Source organism: Vipera berus (genome assembly GCF_964194415.1).
Source record: "Vipera berus genome assembly, chromosome: Z".
Classification (NCBI taxonomy): domain Eukaryota; kingdom Metazoa; phylum Chordata; class Lepidosauria; order Squamata; family Viperidae; genus Vipera; species Vipera berus.
The window spans coordinates 74,437,597-74,456,441 of NC_138205.1; the positions used below are offsets into that span (position 1 = coordinate 74,437,597).

Below are 18,845 nucleotides of genomic sequence, written 5' to 3' on the forward strand. Positions count from 1 at the left end.
GTCCTAGGGCAGAGGCCCCCAACCTTTTGGACACCCAGGGACCGGTTCTGTGGAGAAAGATTTTTCCGCAGACCAGAGGGGCGTGGTTTTGTGTGCTGCCTGCATCCAGCAGATGGGGCTTCACTTGTTTGCGTGGCCCAGTTGCTGGTATGCCACGGCCTGGTGCCAGTCCACAGACCAGAGGTTGCCTGTCCAAGGGCATAAGTCATAACGCAAAAACGGGCAAACAATTCCCATGCATGAGAAGAGCTCATACTTTATAGGGTACATCATGCTGTATCTAGTCATTGGTCTCTTTGAGTTCCCATGTTGTTGAATGAAAACTTCACATGCATAGCCCTCTTGTTTGAGCTCTTGTTTAAGTGGCAAATTATAATTTATTCTAACTGTAGCATCTTCTTGTGATCAGCACATAATCATCATATTGGAAAATTGTAGTCTACTCTTGCAAAAGGAAAAAACCTAGCAGACTTTCTATAAAAGTCAATGAAAACCAGACTGGGCTTAAATCCAAGCATTGTAAGGTATGCAAATGTACATGTACTGAAGACCCCTTCCCAAATAAAAACTAATAGTAAAAACTTTCATGTCATGGGAGAAAGAAAAGGCATTTGTCAAGTTCAGTGTGAAAAATTTTGCTCTCTCCAATTTGTTTAACAAAACTAAAACACCAAAACAAAATAAATTGTTGCCACAATTTCTATCTCACTCCACCCTGCCATCAGCTTTTATTTTAACTTAAAAAGTCTGAGTTGTTTCCTGGGAAGTCTTTGATAAGGACTGGACAATCAGTCCAAACTTGGAATGTAGGAGCTACCCTACAAAATAATCTTTTTATTTAGATAGCATTTCTCTTTGTACTGGAAAAAAATTAAATTGGATACATAAAAGTCTGCTATGTAATCTGAGGTTTTTCATAATATTCAGTACACAACTAGAATCCAACTGACGGAACAAACAAGCAAACAAAAATATTTTATTACTTACACAGGTAATCCTTACTTAATGACTGGTCAGATGCCTTTAGAAGTTATGACAGACACTGTTATGTCCGGAATGACGAGCGGAGACAGCGATGTCGCACAAGGAACGTTTATTGGAACTCACATGGGTCAACTGGCTAGCAGCTGTTGAACCCTGCCTTAAATACTAACTCCATTCAAACATAACCAATCCCCGGCTTAGAATCTCCCGCCGGGAAGTAGCAGCCAATGATTGCACTCAGGTTTCCCGCTGAAGGGAAACCACTCCCATAACTATGTACACAACACCCCTTCCCCCCTGGATGAAATTACTATTTGACATAGTCCTTCAGGTAGCTTGGGGGTTTATGTTGCCTGACTGGATATCTGCTGGCCATACTAACTGCTGGGGTTCCTTCGGTTCCACCGGTGACTACCTCCTCTGACCCTGTTGTGTGTGTGGACGGCCCAAGTGGTGTTTCCTTATTGGGCTGTTGTTGTGATTGCTGTTGTTGGGGTACATTGGGTTGACTGGATGCCCCTGGTGTGCTGTCAGGGAGCGCTATTTCTATCCTTGCGTTACAATTCTGGGGGTTTGCGTTACAATTCTGGGGGTTTGCTTCAATTGCCCTGAAATGTATTCTCCTCCCTTTCCCCCCTGGTGCTTGGTTACCCTTGGCTGGGGAAGGTGTAGAGTTCGTTGTAGAGTTGTCCCTCTCTTTGTTGGCTTGTACACCTTCAGGGGCCCTTTTCCTTAACTGATCGATGTGTCTCCTAATCAGCTGATTCCCTTCCCCCTCAATTAAATAAGATAAGGGACCGGTTTTCTCTATCACGACCCCTTGTGCCCATTTGTCCCCCTGTCCGTAATTTCTAGCCCACACCATGTCCCCAATGTTCAGAGACCTGGTTGGGGTAACCGGGTCGTGTTCAGCAGGTAGTCTGTCAGGGTGTAGTCTGTCCAATTTTGTTATCAATCGCCTGCCCCACCTCATTTCAGCAGGACTCTTCCCTGTGGCCGCCCACGGTGTGGTGTGTTGGGCCAGCAGGAACTGAGCCAGTCTCTGATGCCAGTCACCGTGGATTATTCGTCTGAGGGCGTCCTTGGTTGTTCTGACGTTCCGTTCTGCCAAGCCATTAGAGGAAGGGTGGAAGGGTGCTGAAGTCGTGTGTCTAATCCAGTTGGCCTTGAGGAAGTCCTGAAATTCATTAGATGTGAATTGTGGCCCACTGTCAGAGACAATTACGTCAGGTAACCCATGAGTGGCAAAGAGTCCCCTTAAGACCTGTATGGTTTTTGCTGATGTCATGGACTTAACGGGCACGACCTCCAACCACCGGGAGTAGCTATCCACTACTACAAGGAATGTGAGGCCCTGGAAAGGGCCGGCGAAGTCAATATGGATCCTAGACCACGGGTTCCTGGCCTCTTCCCACTTGTGAACCGTTGTGTGTGCTTGCTCCGGTCTAGAACGCTGACACTGGTAGCACCCTGCAACTTTATCCTCTATGGCTGTGTCTAACCCTGGCCACCATACGTGACTTCTAGCTAGGGCCTTCATACGCACAATTCCAGGGTGCCCATCATGTAATTCCCCAATTACTGTGTTTCTATGCCTCTCTGGTATGACAACCCTGTTGCCCCACAATAGACATCCAACATGTGATGATAGTTCGTCCTTCCTTCTAACATATGGTGTGAACTTGGGGTCAGGGCTTTTGCTAGGCCACCCACCTTGTACCCATGCTGCTATTCTGCTGAGTATGGGGTCCTTCCTGGTGGCAGCTGCAATGTCCCTGGCAGTTAGGGGACACTCAGAGAGTTCTTGTAGGGACATGATTTGTCCCACAGGTGCGGGGTCTGTACCTGTATCCTCTAGGGGTAACCTGCTGAGGGCGTCAGCGTGCCCCATCTCCTTGCCCGGCCTGTGTTTGATTGAAAATGTGTAAGCGGAAAGGAAAATTGACCATCTTAGCATCCTGGGAGACATTATTTGTGGAGTCTGTCTATCGGTAGTAAATAGCCCTAGCAGGGGTTTGTGGTCAGTGTAAATAGTAAAGTCCCTACCATACAGATAATCGTGGAACTTTTTTACGCCTGCCACTATGGCCAATGCTTCCCTGTCAATCTGTGCATAATTCCGTTCCGCCTTTGTTAAGGTCCTGGAATAGTATGCTATAGGCCTCTGTTGCCCTTGCTCATCCATGTGGCTAATAACTGCTCCCACTCCATAAGGGGAAGCATCACAAGCTAAGAATATGGGTTTGTTCTCTATAAATTGAGTAACTGTAGAATTGCTAGACAGGATGTCCTTTAAAGTTTGGAAGCTGGTCCTGTGTTTTTGTTGCCACTGCCAGGGGGTCTTCCTATCTAAAAGTCTATGGAGGGGTTCAGCAATAGCTGCTTTGTGAGGCAGGAATGTGTGATAAAAATTAATTAAGCCAAGGAAAGCTTGTAGTTCCACCTTATTCTGGGGTTCTGGAGCTAACTTTATGGCCCTAATTTTTCCTTCTGTAGGGTGGATGCCTGATGCATCAATTCTAAACCCCAAGAATTCAGTTGATTTTACCCCTATGCAACACTTATCCTTTTTTAATTTCAATCCTGCCTCCCTGAATTTCCCCAGTACCTGTTCTAGCCTTTCAGCTAGGATGTCCTCAGTTTTTCCAGTGATGAGGACATCGTCAAAGTAAGGGCATACACCTGGAATGCCCTTCAAGGTTCTCTCCATCACCTCCTGAAAGATGCCTGGAGCTGCAGCTATCCCGAACTGAAGTCTGTGAACGCGGAACGCCCCTTTGTGGGTAACTATTGTTTGAGCCTCGGCGGCTTCCTTAGACACGGTAAGTTGCAAATATGCCTGCGCCAAGTCGAGCTTGGCGAAAATGGCGCCATCCTGGATCGTCGCGAGGACCTGCTTCACCGTCGGGACCGGGTAAGCATGTTTTTTCATTGCGAGGTTCAGGGTAGCTTTATAGTCGGCACAGATCCTCACATCCCCGTTCGGTTTCAGGGGTGTGACGATCGGTGTCTCCCACAGGCCCCCTTCTACCGGTTCTAAGACGCCCTGGCCTACTAGCTTATCTAGTTCGGCCTCGATTTTTTGTTTGAGGGTGAAAGGCACCCTCCGGGCCTTAAGCCTGATGGGCCTAACCGCGGGGTCTAAGTTAAAATTAATGGGGGGTCCCTTGTACCTCCCTAATGACCCGTCGAATACGTCTGCGAAATTATTGCAGACGGATTTTAGGGTTTTATTCTGAATGGTGTTAATTCCCCCCACCCAAATGCCTAGGGCCGAGAACCAATTAAGGCCTACAAGGCTAGTTCTCTGGCCCTCGGTGACTAAAATAGTTAATACTCCACTTATATTTATACTCCCTTATATTTAACGTTGATGGTAGCCTCTCCCACTAGTTCTATGGGTGATTTCTGGAAGTCGGCTAATTGTAATTTGGTGGGTTTAAGGGGAATTTTCTGGCCGCTTCTGGTTTCGATGTATTTAAGGGTGTCCCTAGAAATTATAGATACTGAGGCCCCGGAGTCCACTTCCATTTTGCAAGGGACACTTTGCAATTCGACTTCGATTCTTAATTTAGGCCTCAAAATGTGGTTGACTCTAGGGGTGTATTTTCGTCTAGGGATCCCCACGTGGTTGACCCCCACCCCAGTCCCCAGGTTGGAAGTGCGTGCCTTGGGCCTAGGGGTCTCTCCGCCACTCCGTTCGGGGGTTACCTCACCTGAGGCCCAAGCGTCGAGCTCGTGGAGGCGGTTGTCGCGCGGTCGGCTTCTGCAGATGGCCTGGATGTGGCCCGTTTTTCCGCACCCTCGGCATTTGGCGTTTCGGAATCGGCAAGTCGATCGTTGGTGATTTCCGCCGCAGCTTCCGCACCGGGTCTCTGGGTCTCGAGGTCTGGCGGGGTTGTCCCTCTGGGGTCGTTGCGGCGCTGGTGGTGGTTGCCTTCTGTTCTGATCTGGGCCTTCGGCTCGTAGTGGTCTCGGCGCCATCTTCCCGAACCTTCTGGCTACTTCGGCAATCTCGGCTTCCCACTGGTAGTCCACCTCCCCACCGTCCACATGGCTCTCCAGGTTAATTTCGGCTGAGGCTGCCATGCTGTTGTAGGGGGGGTCGCGTCTGCCTGTAGACTCGTACGTGAGTAGCTCGTCTAAGACTTCTTGGAGGTTGCCGGTGGGCTTAGAGATGATTCGGTTTTGCAAGTGTTCGTCTCGCAGCCCCAAAACCACTCGGTCCCTGATGCGAATCTCGAGATTGTCATATTTACAGCGCAAGGCTGCTTCTCGGACTGCCGCCACAAATTGTTGTATTGATTCGCCCGGCCGCTGGTTCCTCTTCTCAAATATCCTCCGCCAGAACAGTTCCGACCGTTTAGGGGTGAAGTGGACCCTCAGTTTCGCCAACAGGTCGGCGTACAATACGCTGGAGACCGGCAGGGGTTGGCACAGGCCGACGGCCACCCGGTAAACCGGCGTGCCGCTGATAGTTAGTAGCGCTGCCGCCTTCTTCCTGTCCTCCGTGATCCCGTTGACCAGCATGTACTCCTCAACTTGTCCGACATATTCTTCCCAGTCTTCAGGGTAGTTAGGGTCAAACTCCTTCAGGGATCCGACTTGCGCCATTCTGTTGTTTTAATTTGCTTGCTGCTCGGTTGACTGTGGTTCAAATTTCCCGCTTTTCGCTCTGTCGGCTTTCCGCGGTTCTCTCGCTGTTCTGCCGTCAATCCCACCTTCGTCGCCACTGTTATGTCCGGAATGACGAGTGGAGACAGCGATGTCGCACAAGGAACGTTTATTGGAACTCACATGGGTCAACTGGCTAGCAGCCGTTGAACCCTGCCTTAAATACTAACTCCATTCAAACATAACCAATCCCCGGCTTAGAATCTCCCGCCGGGAAGTAGCAGCCAATGATTGCACTCAGGTTTCCTGCCGAAGGGAAACCACTCCCATAACTATGTACACAACAGACACCTTCAAAAGGTACTTATGATCCCATTTCAAAGTTACAGCTGCTGCAGTCACCCTTATGACTGGCTACAGGGATGTTGCAGTGCCCCCCCCCATTTTTCCACCCCATCCTGTCCTGCCAAGTCCCCACAGGCCTTTGACCTGCTTTCCGCCCACCTGTCATCCATCACACACTTACCATTTGAAAATCCCCAGACATCAAGTTGGGTAAAGAGGGAAGGCGACCTGTTCCTGGGCCAAGTTGTGGCCTCCCAGATGAGGCTGCCATTTTCAGCATGATTATAATTCTTTGTGGTTGTGCTGAAAGAGCGACTGCTTTTGGGAGGTTGCTGTGCAGCCCAGGATGAACTGTCCATTCTGCTTCCCCAAAGCAGTCTGTGCAGCACTAAGGAAACCTCCAAAGCTTTCCACAGTGCTTTGCAGACTGTGTTACAAAAGCAGAATGAAGTGGCTTATCACTGGGCTTCACAATGGCCTCCTAGAAGCACCACCATTTTCAGCATACTCACAAGAATTTTGTGGTCCCATTGAAATGGTGGCTGCTTCCAGGAGGTTTCCATGTGTCCCAGGGATGGACCATTTCATTCGGCTTTCCTAATGCAGTCTGCATAGTACTGCAGAAAATATGAGAGCTCCAGAGATCTTTAAAAGATAAGTGACGGTGCGCGGGGAGAAAGCCCAAATATTGCAGTAACTGGAAGGGGGGAACAAGCCTGCAGGCATCCAATGGTTAGAAAAAGGCCTGCAGGGACTGGGGGGGGGGTAAAAGCCTGTTGGAATCTGCTTTATGTGGGGAAGATGTGCAGGTTGTCATTGGCAGTGGGGAAGCAGACCTGAGGGTTGTGGGACTCCAAGAAGTAGGAAGTGGAGTACAGAGTGTCTCAGGGTGAGGAGGGCCTTGGGAGACTGTGGCAGGTGGAGCTGCATCTACATTAGACCTCCACTACTCCTGAGGTACCCAGTACTCCACTTAATGATCTACATATTTGCTTAACAACTGCATCAGGAAGAGTAGGGGTGGAGCGGTCATTAAGTGAGGCCCTCTGGCTTAACGGCCATCATGCCTTGTGACTGAACTGGCTAGGTTCTTTACAATCACAGATCAAGGATTACCTATCAAGTGAGAACAAACTAGTTTCTTTATTGCTCAAGCCTTTTTCACAGCAATCTTCTCATACTAGCACTTTCTGTCTATAAACAGGTATGAGGTGAATCATACAATGATCAGAATGCCCCACAGCTGCTCTTGGTAGGTGTTTTAATATTCGGTAGCAGTGGTCTAAAATATTCTTGCCTCTAGTGAGACAGCTAACATGCTGAGTGTTCAGTCAGTTGTTCAGTTAGTGACTATTCAAAGTTACAGCTGACACCCCCCAAAAGTAATTCTGACCCAGTCCTGGTTACATTTGCTGCAGCAAGTGCAGCATTCTCGTGGTTGTTTGCCCTTATGACCTACCACAAGGATACTGCAGTGCCCTTCCACCCTCCTCCACAAATTAGATCCCTGCAGGCCTTGGGCCTGCTTTCCTCCCCACTAGGATCTATATTCTCCTCCTAACCTATCTTTTGAAGTTCTCAAGAAATCAGAATGGGGAAAGAAGGCAGGCTACTACACTGCTGGGCCATGCTGCACAATACTGGAAGCACACAGCATTTTCTTACAGACTTTTCTGGGATTGCACCATGCAGTCCAGCAATAGAGTGGCTTGCTTTGCTTCACAATGCTGCAGAACTTGCATTAGTGAAACAAATCAGGCCACTTCATTGCTGACTGCATGGTGCGATCCTGAAATGACTACCATTTCCAAACAGCCGCATTGAATTGGAATTATGGGGCACATTGAATTGGGATCCAGCTGTGTGGCCCAGGGTATCAAGATTGAACCGGTGTGTGTGCCTGCGATGTACCTAACAGAACCAATGAGTCTGAAGGCAGGGACTCATGAAGAGACCATTTGGTTCATAGTAACCCCAAAAGTGGCAGAGACTATGATATTGGGGTTGGCATGGCTGAGAAAATGGAACCCAGTTGGTTGGAAGGACAATAAATGGCACTTGAGAAGCAAAGCAGGTGAACGGCAATAAGGAGGGGCAACCCAAAAAGTTGTTGATCCATTCTTAATGAGGAAGGGGGAGGCAGAACCCATTAACATACTGGCTGAGATTGAGCAAATGGGCCTGAGCATCCCAAAGGAATAGCAAGACCTAGCAGAGGCATTTTACATTTGGGGAATCCAAGCTCCCAAGAGTGTTTACTTGTTCTGGATGCTGATGGACTGAGCGGCCTTCATTCCTTCCCTAATTAGATATCAACGAAGTAGACCATAACCTTATTTCTTGGTAAACTAGAAAAATGTGAAATAGACAACATCACCACCAAATGAATTTGTAACTGCCTGACAAACTGTACTCAATGGATAGTCCTTAACAGTACTACATCTACATGGAGGGAAGTAAGCAGTGGGATATTACAAGGTTCTGTCTTAGACCCAGTATTCTTCAATATCTTCATAAATGACTTAGGTGAGGGAATAGAAGGGAAATTCAACAAATTTGCAGATGACACAAAGCGTCCATGAATAGCCAACACCTTAGAAGACAAGCTCAGGTTCCAAAAAGATCTTGACAGACTTGAACAATGGGCCCTATCCAACAATATGAAATTTAATGTGAAGAAAAGCAAGGTTTTACACCCTGCCAGGAAAAACCAAAGGTACAAGTACAAACTAGGCAAAACCTGGCTCAAAAACAATAACTGTGAGAGGGACCTTGGAATCCTAGTGGACGATCACTTAAACATGAGCCAGCAGTGTGTGGCAGCATCCAAAAAAAAGCTACTACAATCTTTGGTTATATAAACAGAAGCATAGAATCAAAATCATGTGAAGTATTAGTACCACTTTATAAATCCTTAGTAAGACGGGGTCAATTTATTTTCCAAAGCACCAGAAGGCAAGACAAGAAACAATGGATGGAAACTAATGAAGGGAGAGAAGCAACCTAGAACTAAGGAGAATCTTCCTAACAGTGAGGACAATTAACCAGTGGAACAGCTTGCCTTCAGATGTTGTGGGTGCTTCATCACTGGAGGTTTCTAGGAAAAGACTGGATAGCCATCTGTCTGAAAGGATATAGGACAGACATGTCAAACACAAGGCCCGGGGGCCGGATCCGGCCCGTGAAGTGGTTTCATGCGGCCCACGAAGCCATCCTGGAAACAGTGAGGGAATGGCCCCCACTGCCTTGGCCTTGGCCCAGAGACCCTCCTTCTGCCAGAGACCCTCAGATCTGTCCCACTCCTGCCCAGGCCCCCATAGGCACCCTTGATGTCAACGATGTAGAGCTGGCCACGCCCACCCAGTAGGCCATACACACTCTAGCCACGCCCACCCAGTAGGCCACGCCCACCCAGGCCACACCCACCCAGCCCCTTGAGGGCAACCGCAATGCTGATGCGGCCCTCAATGAAATTGAGTTTGACACCCCTGATATAGGATCTCCTGCTTCAGCAGGGGATTGGACTAGAAGACTGGCAAAGTCCCTTCCAGCTTTATTCTGATTGATTGATTGACTGATTGAGATCCAGGTTCTTGTGATCTTTAAAACATAAATGGGTGATGGGTAATGGGGTGAAAATGGAAGTCCCTGCAGGGATCTAGTGCAGGGACCCAGTCAGGAAGAAAGGCCTGTGGAGACAGGTGGAGATAGAAAAGTAGGCTGAAGGCTGTCGGGACCCTGCAGGGTGGGATGTGGAGCACAGGGTGTCTCAGGGTTGGGAAGCACAGGACTGGCTGTGCAAGGCTCCCATGGACACCCTCACCCCTGAGATACCCTGTGCTCTGCTTAATGACATATACACTTGTTTAACAACCATATATGGGAAAGTAGGGGGTAGAGGTTGCTTTGCAGGGCAATCTTGCTTAACAAACATTGCAACATGCAATTGTAATGGATAGCGTCATTACAGACATAGGTCAAAGAGTACCTGTATATATGTAAGAAAATTAATATGAAATTCAAGCAAACCATTCAACAGGTAGAGAGAGAGAGAGAAATAAAAAATATAGTCTTCTGTTACTTACATATTCTTAATTAAAATGAAGATAGATTATTGTGATTGTGATGGCATAGTAGTACAGTATTTGTATACAAAATCTTTGGTTTCAAATTACAGCCTTGCTTTGATTGCCCAATGATTGCAACTGCTTATTACTCCACCTTGAACAATATTCAAGAAAAAAAATGCAAATTTCAGTAGAAAATTTGTTCACAAAAAGAAAAAAGCCGTAGCTTTAAAACCTTTTTCATTCTTCCATTTCATTCTTGGTATTAAACTGTGCAAGCTTCAAAATTCTTTCAGTGTTGGTGTAAAATGCACCTTGAATTTCATCAAAGCTCTGAACAAAGGTGTTTCTTTTAGTAGCCTTAATGGAGTTAATTTTGCTTCCTGGCCAGATTACAAGAAAAGTTTTTTGAGATAGTGTATAATTGGATTCTGGATTTCTTTCAAAAGAACAAATTTCTTTCAAAAGTTGTGCCCAAGAATATTTGTAGTCCAATTTTATTTTTATTTTTTTCTTCTTCTCCTAATAAAAATATCCCCAAAGTTTCAGTTAAAAACAATTAGAGCGTACAATACTGAATAGAGTTGGAAGGGATCTTGGTGGTCTTCTAGTCCAGCCCCCCCTAACCCTATATCATTCTAGCTCATGATTGCAAGGGGTTTCATTGCCCTCCTTAATATACAAATCACCAAGTATTTCAGGCAAATCAAAAAGCATTTATTAAGGGAGGGAGGTCAAATGTTTTTATAGAATACAGAAAAATGATACATGTGTAGCTGGGAGGTCTGCTTGTGGGCATCCATCAGATTGGACAGGGAGCAGTCTGGGTCTTATTTCATCCTCTAATCTGACCCTAGAAGAAAGAATGTCAGGGTGGAGGTAATCCCAGAGGTGATCTCCATAAGAACCTCATGGCAGACTCAAGGAAGAATCTTGGTTGGGGTCTGGAATGTTATTCTCCCCAGTGAGACTGAAGGACCGAATGCTGTTGGGACAAGTCCTGCCATTCCTGTCGTGTTGCTCAATACAGGGGAAGAAAATGAGAATGAGGTTTCAATAGAATGATTCTACCCACAGAACACCCAACTCATCGTAGAGTGGCTGGAGAGGGCTAGAGCCAACTTTGGAGGTGGTGACACCTGTTCTCAAATGACGAGTTCAATGTGGGATCTGCCCAACATTGAATTTGTTTGCAGAAAGAATAGGCCATTCTGAGAGAGTTTTCAGGAGATTCCTTTAAGCGACTTGGAGAAAGAGCATCTGGGAAAGTTAAAGAGGACAGCATCCTCCAGGAATCTCAGAGCCTGTATGCCTCTCCCATAGTGGTGGTCTGAAAGAAGAATGGGTCCCTGAGAATTCTGAATCAGTACAGTATCCTCTAGATTGAAGACACACTATATTGCTTATTGAGGGCGTAGTGGTTCAGTGTGCTGGACCTGAGAAGTGGCTACTACCAGATTCCCTGAATCCAGATGATCAAGAGAAAACTGCTTTCATTTGCCCCTTGGGCTTCTATGAATTCAATTGGATGCCTCAAGATCTATCAGGGGCTACAGAGACCTTTTAGTGACTTATGGAGTAGATACTAGGGGATAGAAATCTGCTAAAGGTGTTATTGTACCTAGACAATATCACTCTCTTTGGTGAGACTCTTGAACAATATGAGGAGAGTGCCTAGAGAAGGTCCTGAGTAGCTTCATGAAGAAAGGTTGAAGCTATCCCTAGAGAAATGCCAAGTTTACCAACCATCCATCACCATGTACCTCAGGCACATTGTCTCTGTAGAAGGGATATCGACTGATCCCACAAAGCTTGAGGCCATCATCTCCTGGCCTAAACTCCAAACCGTGGCTGTGCTGCAATTGTTCCTGGTGCTTTGCTCATACTGTTGGACATTTGTCAAGGGGTTTACTAGAATAGCCCATCCCCTCAACGATCTGTTGAGGAGTGAGGAAGCTGATGAAGTGTTTGACAGTTTAGACCAGTTCTGCCAGGATAAGGACCCAGGAAGTCCCTGGAGTCAATTCAAGCAGAATGGATAGAGCAGTGTGAACTGGCCTTTGACCAACTGAAGCCTGACCTATGCCCGTTTTGGCTCATGCAGACCCAAACCGGCATTATGAGTTACATGTCAATGGTAGCCTTGATGGCCTTGAAGGGGTATTATATCAAGAACATGATGAATATTTGAGGCTTTGTCAGCAGGGTCCTCTCCCCAGCCAAGAAGGACTAACCCACTCAGAGCCTTGGTGGAGCAGTGGGCTAATGCCTCCTTAAGTAACACCAGCTGCCTGCAATTAGTGCAGGTTCGCATCCCACCAGGCTCAAGGTTGACTCAGCCTTCCATCCTTCTGAGGTAGGCAAAATGAGGACCCAGATTGTTGGGGGCAATTAAGCTGACTTTGTAATAATGCCGCTTGGGGGTGTGTGAAAGCCCTAATAAGCAGGCATATACATAGAATGAAGGCTACTGCTAAGCTTGTAAGCCGCCCTGAGTCTTCGGAGAAGGGCGGGATATAAATGGAATTAAAATAAAAAATAAATAAAAAACTAGAATTCTTGGCATTGAAGGGAGCAGTGATTGATAAGTGGAAAGACTAGGAAGGGTCCAGTGACCTGTACACAGTTCCCCTCCAACTGTGCCAGGTGAGGAGGGAGACAGAAATGAGGAAGAGGGCTGTATGAACTGGTTGTGACTATCTGACACAAATACTGGATCGGCGTGCTTAGATCAGAAGTCCCCAAGTTTGTGCTTCATGCTTGGGAATGGGAAAATGTCCTTGGGGAGCCCGCAGTAGAGGACTGTGAGCATCCATGCAGCAGCTAGAACAGAATAAGCCACCAGCCCGAGACCCCTGAGCCTACTGTACCTCTGGAAGAAGACCCATTAACCTTGGCTAAGCCTAGAAAACTGAGACCAAAAATACATACCCTACACAGATTGATAAATGACACTTTGGGCCATAGCATGGAGGAGGTGGTACTTCAATGAGACAATGGAGGAGGAGATGCCTGACATATCCTCTGACACATCCACAGACCCCATTGGTAGGAAATGCTGTAGAATAAGTATTACTTCACTGACAAAAGATGTCCACTGTACATATAGATCACTGGCGAACTCTTTGGTGGACCAAAGAATTTTGGGCAGAAGGACTGTGTGGTTTTGCAAAATACAATCAGCCCTAACCAAGCCACCTAACAATATAAATCAAAATTTCATTCTGGTATAGAATTGAAAGGGTTCCAGCCACCTGTTTGACAGCACCTCTAATTGGCAGTGCAAAAGATACATCTCGAGCTTCTGGTGTAGGGAGACACCTCATGAAATGAATAAGGCTTCTAATATCGTTTGAAAGTACAGGTTGCGTACAATGCTAAACTTCAGCTAAGTCTCACATTGGATGTAAAGGTTTTGGGAAGAGATGAACTAGCAGCAATAACCCAAGTATTCTTAACTAAAGTTGATAAAACAAATGAGATCATTGTAGATTTCAGAAAGAGCTGGCATAGTCACACTCCACTCAGTATCAAAGATGCATCTGTAGAGGTGGTCAACAGTATTAAATATCTGGGGGGTGCAAATTACTAAAAATCTGAATTGGTCTCTCCACAGGTCATCCTTAGACAAGTGTGCAACCTGCATCTGTATTTCCTGCATCGGATGAGGAGAGCACATCTTTCTCCTCCTGTCCTGACCACTTTTTTCAGAGGCAGGATTGACAGCATTTTAACGAGCTGCATCATTATCTGGTTTGGTGGCAGCAGTGCCTCAGATAGAAAGTCCATACAGAGAATGGTAAGGACAGCTTAGCTTCCATTCATAGGAAGCTCGGTCCCTGGTATTCAGAATGCTGCTTATAAGCGCCATGTGCTTAAGAGTTCAAAGCATTGTTAGTTTCTGTTACTGTCCTCTGGGAGGAAGTTTCAAAGTATTTCTAGTAGGACTACCAGATTCTGTAATAGCCTTGTTCCCTATGCCACCCGTTTGGTAAACTCCCAAGATTTGTTTTTCTCGCCATGCATTTGTATACATAACCCAAACAAGACCGTTGTTGCTCTGTGTCATATATGCGAGTACATGCATAATTCTGTATTTATTTATTTTTGTCATATTTATTATCAGAGGTGGTGACCCTTTGAATCCAACCAAATTTCATTTTAATGTATGCCAATTAGTGTACATTCAAAGTGACAATAAAGTTATTCTTCTATTCTATGTGAGAGAGAGAGAGAGAGAGAGAGAGCCCCAAAGCACAAGTAAATAGTCACACGCATGCGCACTATTGGAAGAAATCGCTTTCCCAGTGTAGGGGGGAAAAAGACAGAATGCGCAAGCGCGGCGGGGAGGGGAGGCGGAGCTACTCCTGAACAAGGAGGTGATTTCTTCGTCTTCGTCGCCCGCCCACGTCCGATTCCCTTGTTCGGAGTCTGCGCTAGCCTGGGATCGAAGAGCTCCGAAGGGTGCTTCTTGCGCGTTCGGTAGGACTCAGCGGACGTCAGGGCGGGGGAAAAATGAGGTGAGGGTGCACGCAGTCGCCGTGCGTCCCTTCCCCAACGGTCCCGCCGCCTCCTTCTCCATGGCCGGGAGGAAGCTGTGGGGTTGAAGCAGCGACAAGGCAGGCCGGAAGCTGGGGGGAGGGAGCGGGGACTCGGTTTCTCCCCCCCCTCCTGCTTTCCCCCTCCTCCGTCATCTCACCTTTCCCTTCTGCAGGCCTTGCTCGGTGAGAGTGGTGGAGAAGATGGTGTGGGGCCTCTTTATTCTCTTTCTTTGATTTCCATTCCCGGTTCTCTGTGGCAGCTGTGACCTATGAGCAACCGCCTGAGGAAAGGAGGAAATGGGTGCTGGGAGCAGCACCGGCTTTTACTGAGTGGAGCGCTGGGGAGAGAGGGAGGTTTAAGTAAGTTGGGAGAATCGCCTTTTATCTGCTTTGCGCTTAGGGTACCGGCTGAATATATCCGGCCCTCCGGCTTGTTTTATCATCATGCAGGGCAACCTGGGTGTTAACATACGTGAGATCCTGTTGTGGGCAGCGGCACCGCTGTTTCCTGGCTTCTTCCTATGTCATACTGCGGCTAAACCCTGACACAAGGTGCTTTGCTCCAGAGTGGGTGACAGAAGTGATTTTTGAGATGTGTGGCATGGGGCTGGAAAGGAGAGAAGCTAAATAACTTGGTTTGCCTGGCCCTAGAATGACATTATGGTGGGGGATAAGTCAGGGTACCTTATTGCTTTTAAAGTGATATCTTGTTCTGCTCTGCAAAATACTAAGTTGGCTATACTCACCTGAAACTTGCCCAGCTGCAATTAGAATAATTCCTAGCCCCCCCCCCCCTTAAAAGAAAAGCAGGTAGGGTGGGTTTATTTGTCATTGTAGCCTCCTAGTTACTATGTAATAATTTTGCAGGAGGATTAGAAAAGGTATTTTCCACTCTTGGGGAGGGGAAAGGCTTGTTAATAAAAAAAAACTATAATTAATAATAAAACCACTAAAGCTAAGCATAGCTACTTTTTAATTTTTTTGACCAGAAGTAATCAAACTGTAATGAGAACTTAGTATCCAATATGGTATGGTCTATTAGATGTATGAGAATATTGGATAGATTATATAGTGTTGTACTGGGAATAGTAAATAAGTTCTAGAATGTACAGTATTTTTCTAGGGTAAAAGTTGTGTAATGCTAAGTATTTTGCATTACTATTGCCCTTGCTTGTATTTTTATTAAATGTATCAGCAGATAATAAAACTAAAAACAATGCTAACAAAGCTAAACAACTGAATAGGAACAACATAGGAACAAATGTATTTCAAAAATACAGTTAAAGAGATTTAGGTTTTGATGATAACTTACTTTCTAAGCTCTCTCCCCCCTCCCCTCTAATGTCTGCAATTTATCATTTTTAAGTTTAGCCAATTTGCTGGTGGTCTATTTCTAATTAAATTATCATTTAGCAATAATGCAGGTACTGTTGCAACATTCATACTGAGTTTTAAATGATGTATGGGCTCATTTACAAAAACAGTTGTCCTACAGAAGGGAAAGTTTTAACCGGAATAAAAAATGTAATAGTGTGATGGAAAAGGCAAGTTTGCAGTTTTGGGAACTGTTACTTCAATATTTTTAATGGTTTTATTTCTTTGAATTAGTAGTAATGTCTGAAAAAAATTATTCAGTCATTTAGATAATTTTTGTTCTGTGAGGAAAGATGAGAGGCACAGCTAACAAACATAGATATTAGAACTGTGCAGCATATAAGCTTTTAAAGAGCAACTGTTAGCAATGCCTTAAACCAATTGATTATTCTCTTCAGTGTGCTACAAAGGGCAGCTGTACAATCTCAGGAAAAGAAGTAGCTGGTTTAATGGGTTGCTCTCAGTGTGTTCCAAAGGATCTTTTTCCTCTCAGAATTGCATAGCCTCAGTGTTGTTGCTTCTCTGTCTCGTATAAAAGCAGCTCAGCCTTTTTCAGTGTTCCATTGGTCCTGAAAAAAGTGTTACATTTCATAAAAACAGTTCTTTAAACATAACTTTTTCCCCATAACTTTGAACAAAGTAGGACTGTTTTATTTAGGAGCAGAGAGGGTCTGAATCACTTTTCTGAATCATGTGTGAAGCATGCACAGTCCTGGTACTCATAGTGCCTTTGCTGCCCAGTGTCAAAACAAGGCATAACCTGCCTTCTTGTGCCAAAGAAGATGATTGAAGATGCCTATTTGGGGGATGTATGGCAAAAATGTATTTGTGTGTCTTAGCTAAAAAAACTAGATGGAAAAATAAGGACTAATCATTTTGGCAATAGAATTTTTCAAGGAGTAAATTATTGAGTGGAGTTATTCAAAGTGACTCCACATAGTAGGGCTGATTATTTTCATAAACCTTCCCAGAACATCATAAACACTAATCTTGATTACAGAGGCTGTTGTAAAGTTACAGCGTTATCAACAAATGATATTTGTAGCTGAAGCCTGAGAGGTCCTTGGTGGTCTCTGAGCTTGATTGTTTTCTTGCAGACGTTTCATTACCCAAACTAGGTAACACCATCAGTGCTAGTTTGGATAATGAAACATCTGCAAGAAAACAACCAAGCTCAGAGACCACCAAGGACTCCCCATTGCAGTGTTGTGCACGCTTTCCTATTAGTATGCATTGAGAGAAATATTATATACAAAGACAATGAGTAGGATTAAAAGGACTGTAAACTCTGGCTTGACTGTCAAGCCTAAATTGGGTTTAAATAAATTGGTATTAGCTGAAGTATTAAAAAAATTAAGGCCATTTAAAGAATCTATGCTATCTTGAGAAAGTTCAGATGCCTATCAGAGAATGTGGATGGATAAAACAAGTTGTCAGGGCATGATTCTCTGGTTCTGTATTTCCAATATAAATTGTGTTGCTGTACACAATTTGTCCTGCTGTGACCTGAAATATCTTTTTAAACTGGCCTCCAACAAAGTTAAACATTCAGATAGTTAAGCCCACTGTGCATTTATTTATTGATTTTTTTTTTATTTCTTAGCTGAAAGTATTGCATGTAGCACTTTCTCTTCCATTTTTTTCTCACAACATATAACCTGTAAGGGTAGCTGAGGGCTAGCTACTTCCAAGTGATTCAATAGGTTTTTATAACTGAGAATAAACAAAATAATTTATATTCATTTTGATTTATAATTCCAATTATGCTGTAAATGTTCTCTGGTTCATTTTGTACAGTAAAAATGCTATGGGTTTATTTTATTTATTTCACATATGTGCACGACAACCTGTGACTGTTTTTTACTTAATATTCAAATGAATATTAATATGGATAGATAGCCCCTCAAGGAAATAATTGCATATTCATACTTGAAAAATCCTTTCAATATCTGTGTATTTGACTAATTATATAATTTCAGATACTGTATTCTTGGGGAAAAGGAATGATGAAATGAAATGAAAATGAGTTATCTACACTGACTCAAATGCACTAGTTAGATCAATTTCAATCTAAATTCAAACTTTGTTTATGTATTGAACTGATTTGGCTGTCCTTGTGAGTAGCTGTCAATTTTCATGAATCTCTCAGTTGATTTTGGTACTAAAATTTATGGCATTTTTCTTTGTGTTGAGAGGAAGATGCGATTATCATATTGAAACTTCTCCAAACTGCTGGAAAACTTCTGCTTTACAGTGTAACACTTAAGGGATGCCAAAAGGACCCTTACGTGTTCTACATGCCTTTCTACATCTACTTTACTGGGAATAAAGAACAGTGATTTAGGCTAAAATTTATTTGGTATTTGATGATACCTAATTCTATTTTTTGATTTACCGTAACTCTGATCCTATTGAGGCAATGAAATGTTTGGTTGAGAATTTTGTGGAGCTATACGCTATAAATCACAGATATATCCCAGCAGACTCTGGAGAAGGCAGGCATGGCCAAACATTTTTTTTACAATAAATAGTAATTATATTTTACAAGGAATATTGATGTTTTGTCATATTTTAATGTGATGCTGAATCACTGCAATGTAGTCCTTCCTCAATTAAAATTCTCGAATGTTAAATATGTGAAACTAGATAGTTAACTTTCCATTTTATGACTTTGGAGTAATACTTGATTCTAAATCAAATGATCTCTGTTGAAGTTTGTGGTCAGTTTACATTTTTTTAGAACCTTAAATCAGTGTCTAAGGATATTTTTCCAATGAAATTAAAAGCAAAGCTGATTGCTTTTATATACTATGTACTGCTTATTTAGTATCTCAATTGTAGTTGTGCATATTCCTAATGCATTGATCTTGAGAAAGTATTGAACTCCCTCTGTGGCTGTTCTTCATAAAACAAACAGATT

General features: G+C 44.5%; 1 protein-coding gene across 7 annotated transcripts in view; it reads left to right on the forward strand.

The window, feature by feature from the left end:
• Nucleotides 1–18,845, forward strand: part of KBTBD2 (kelch repeat and BTB domain containing 2) — a 34,922-nt gene that overhangs the window by 6,806 nt on the left and 9,271 nt on the right. For 3 of the 7 annotated variants that reach the window (XM_081344429.1, XM_081344424.1, XM_081344432.1), the window contains exon 1: nucleotides 14,361–14,530. The exons of 1 other annotated variant lie outside the window; for it this stretch is intronic. The gene's annotated coding sequence lies outside the window, so the exon portion shown is untranslated. 3 more of the 7 variants (XM_081344425.1, XM_081344428.1, XM_081344427.1) reach the window with 3 other exon arrangements.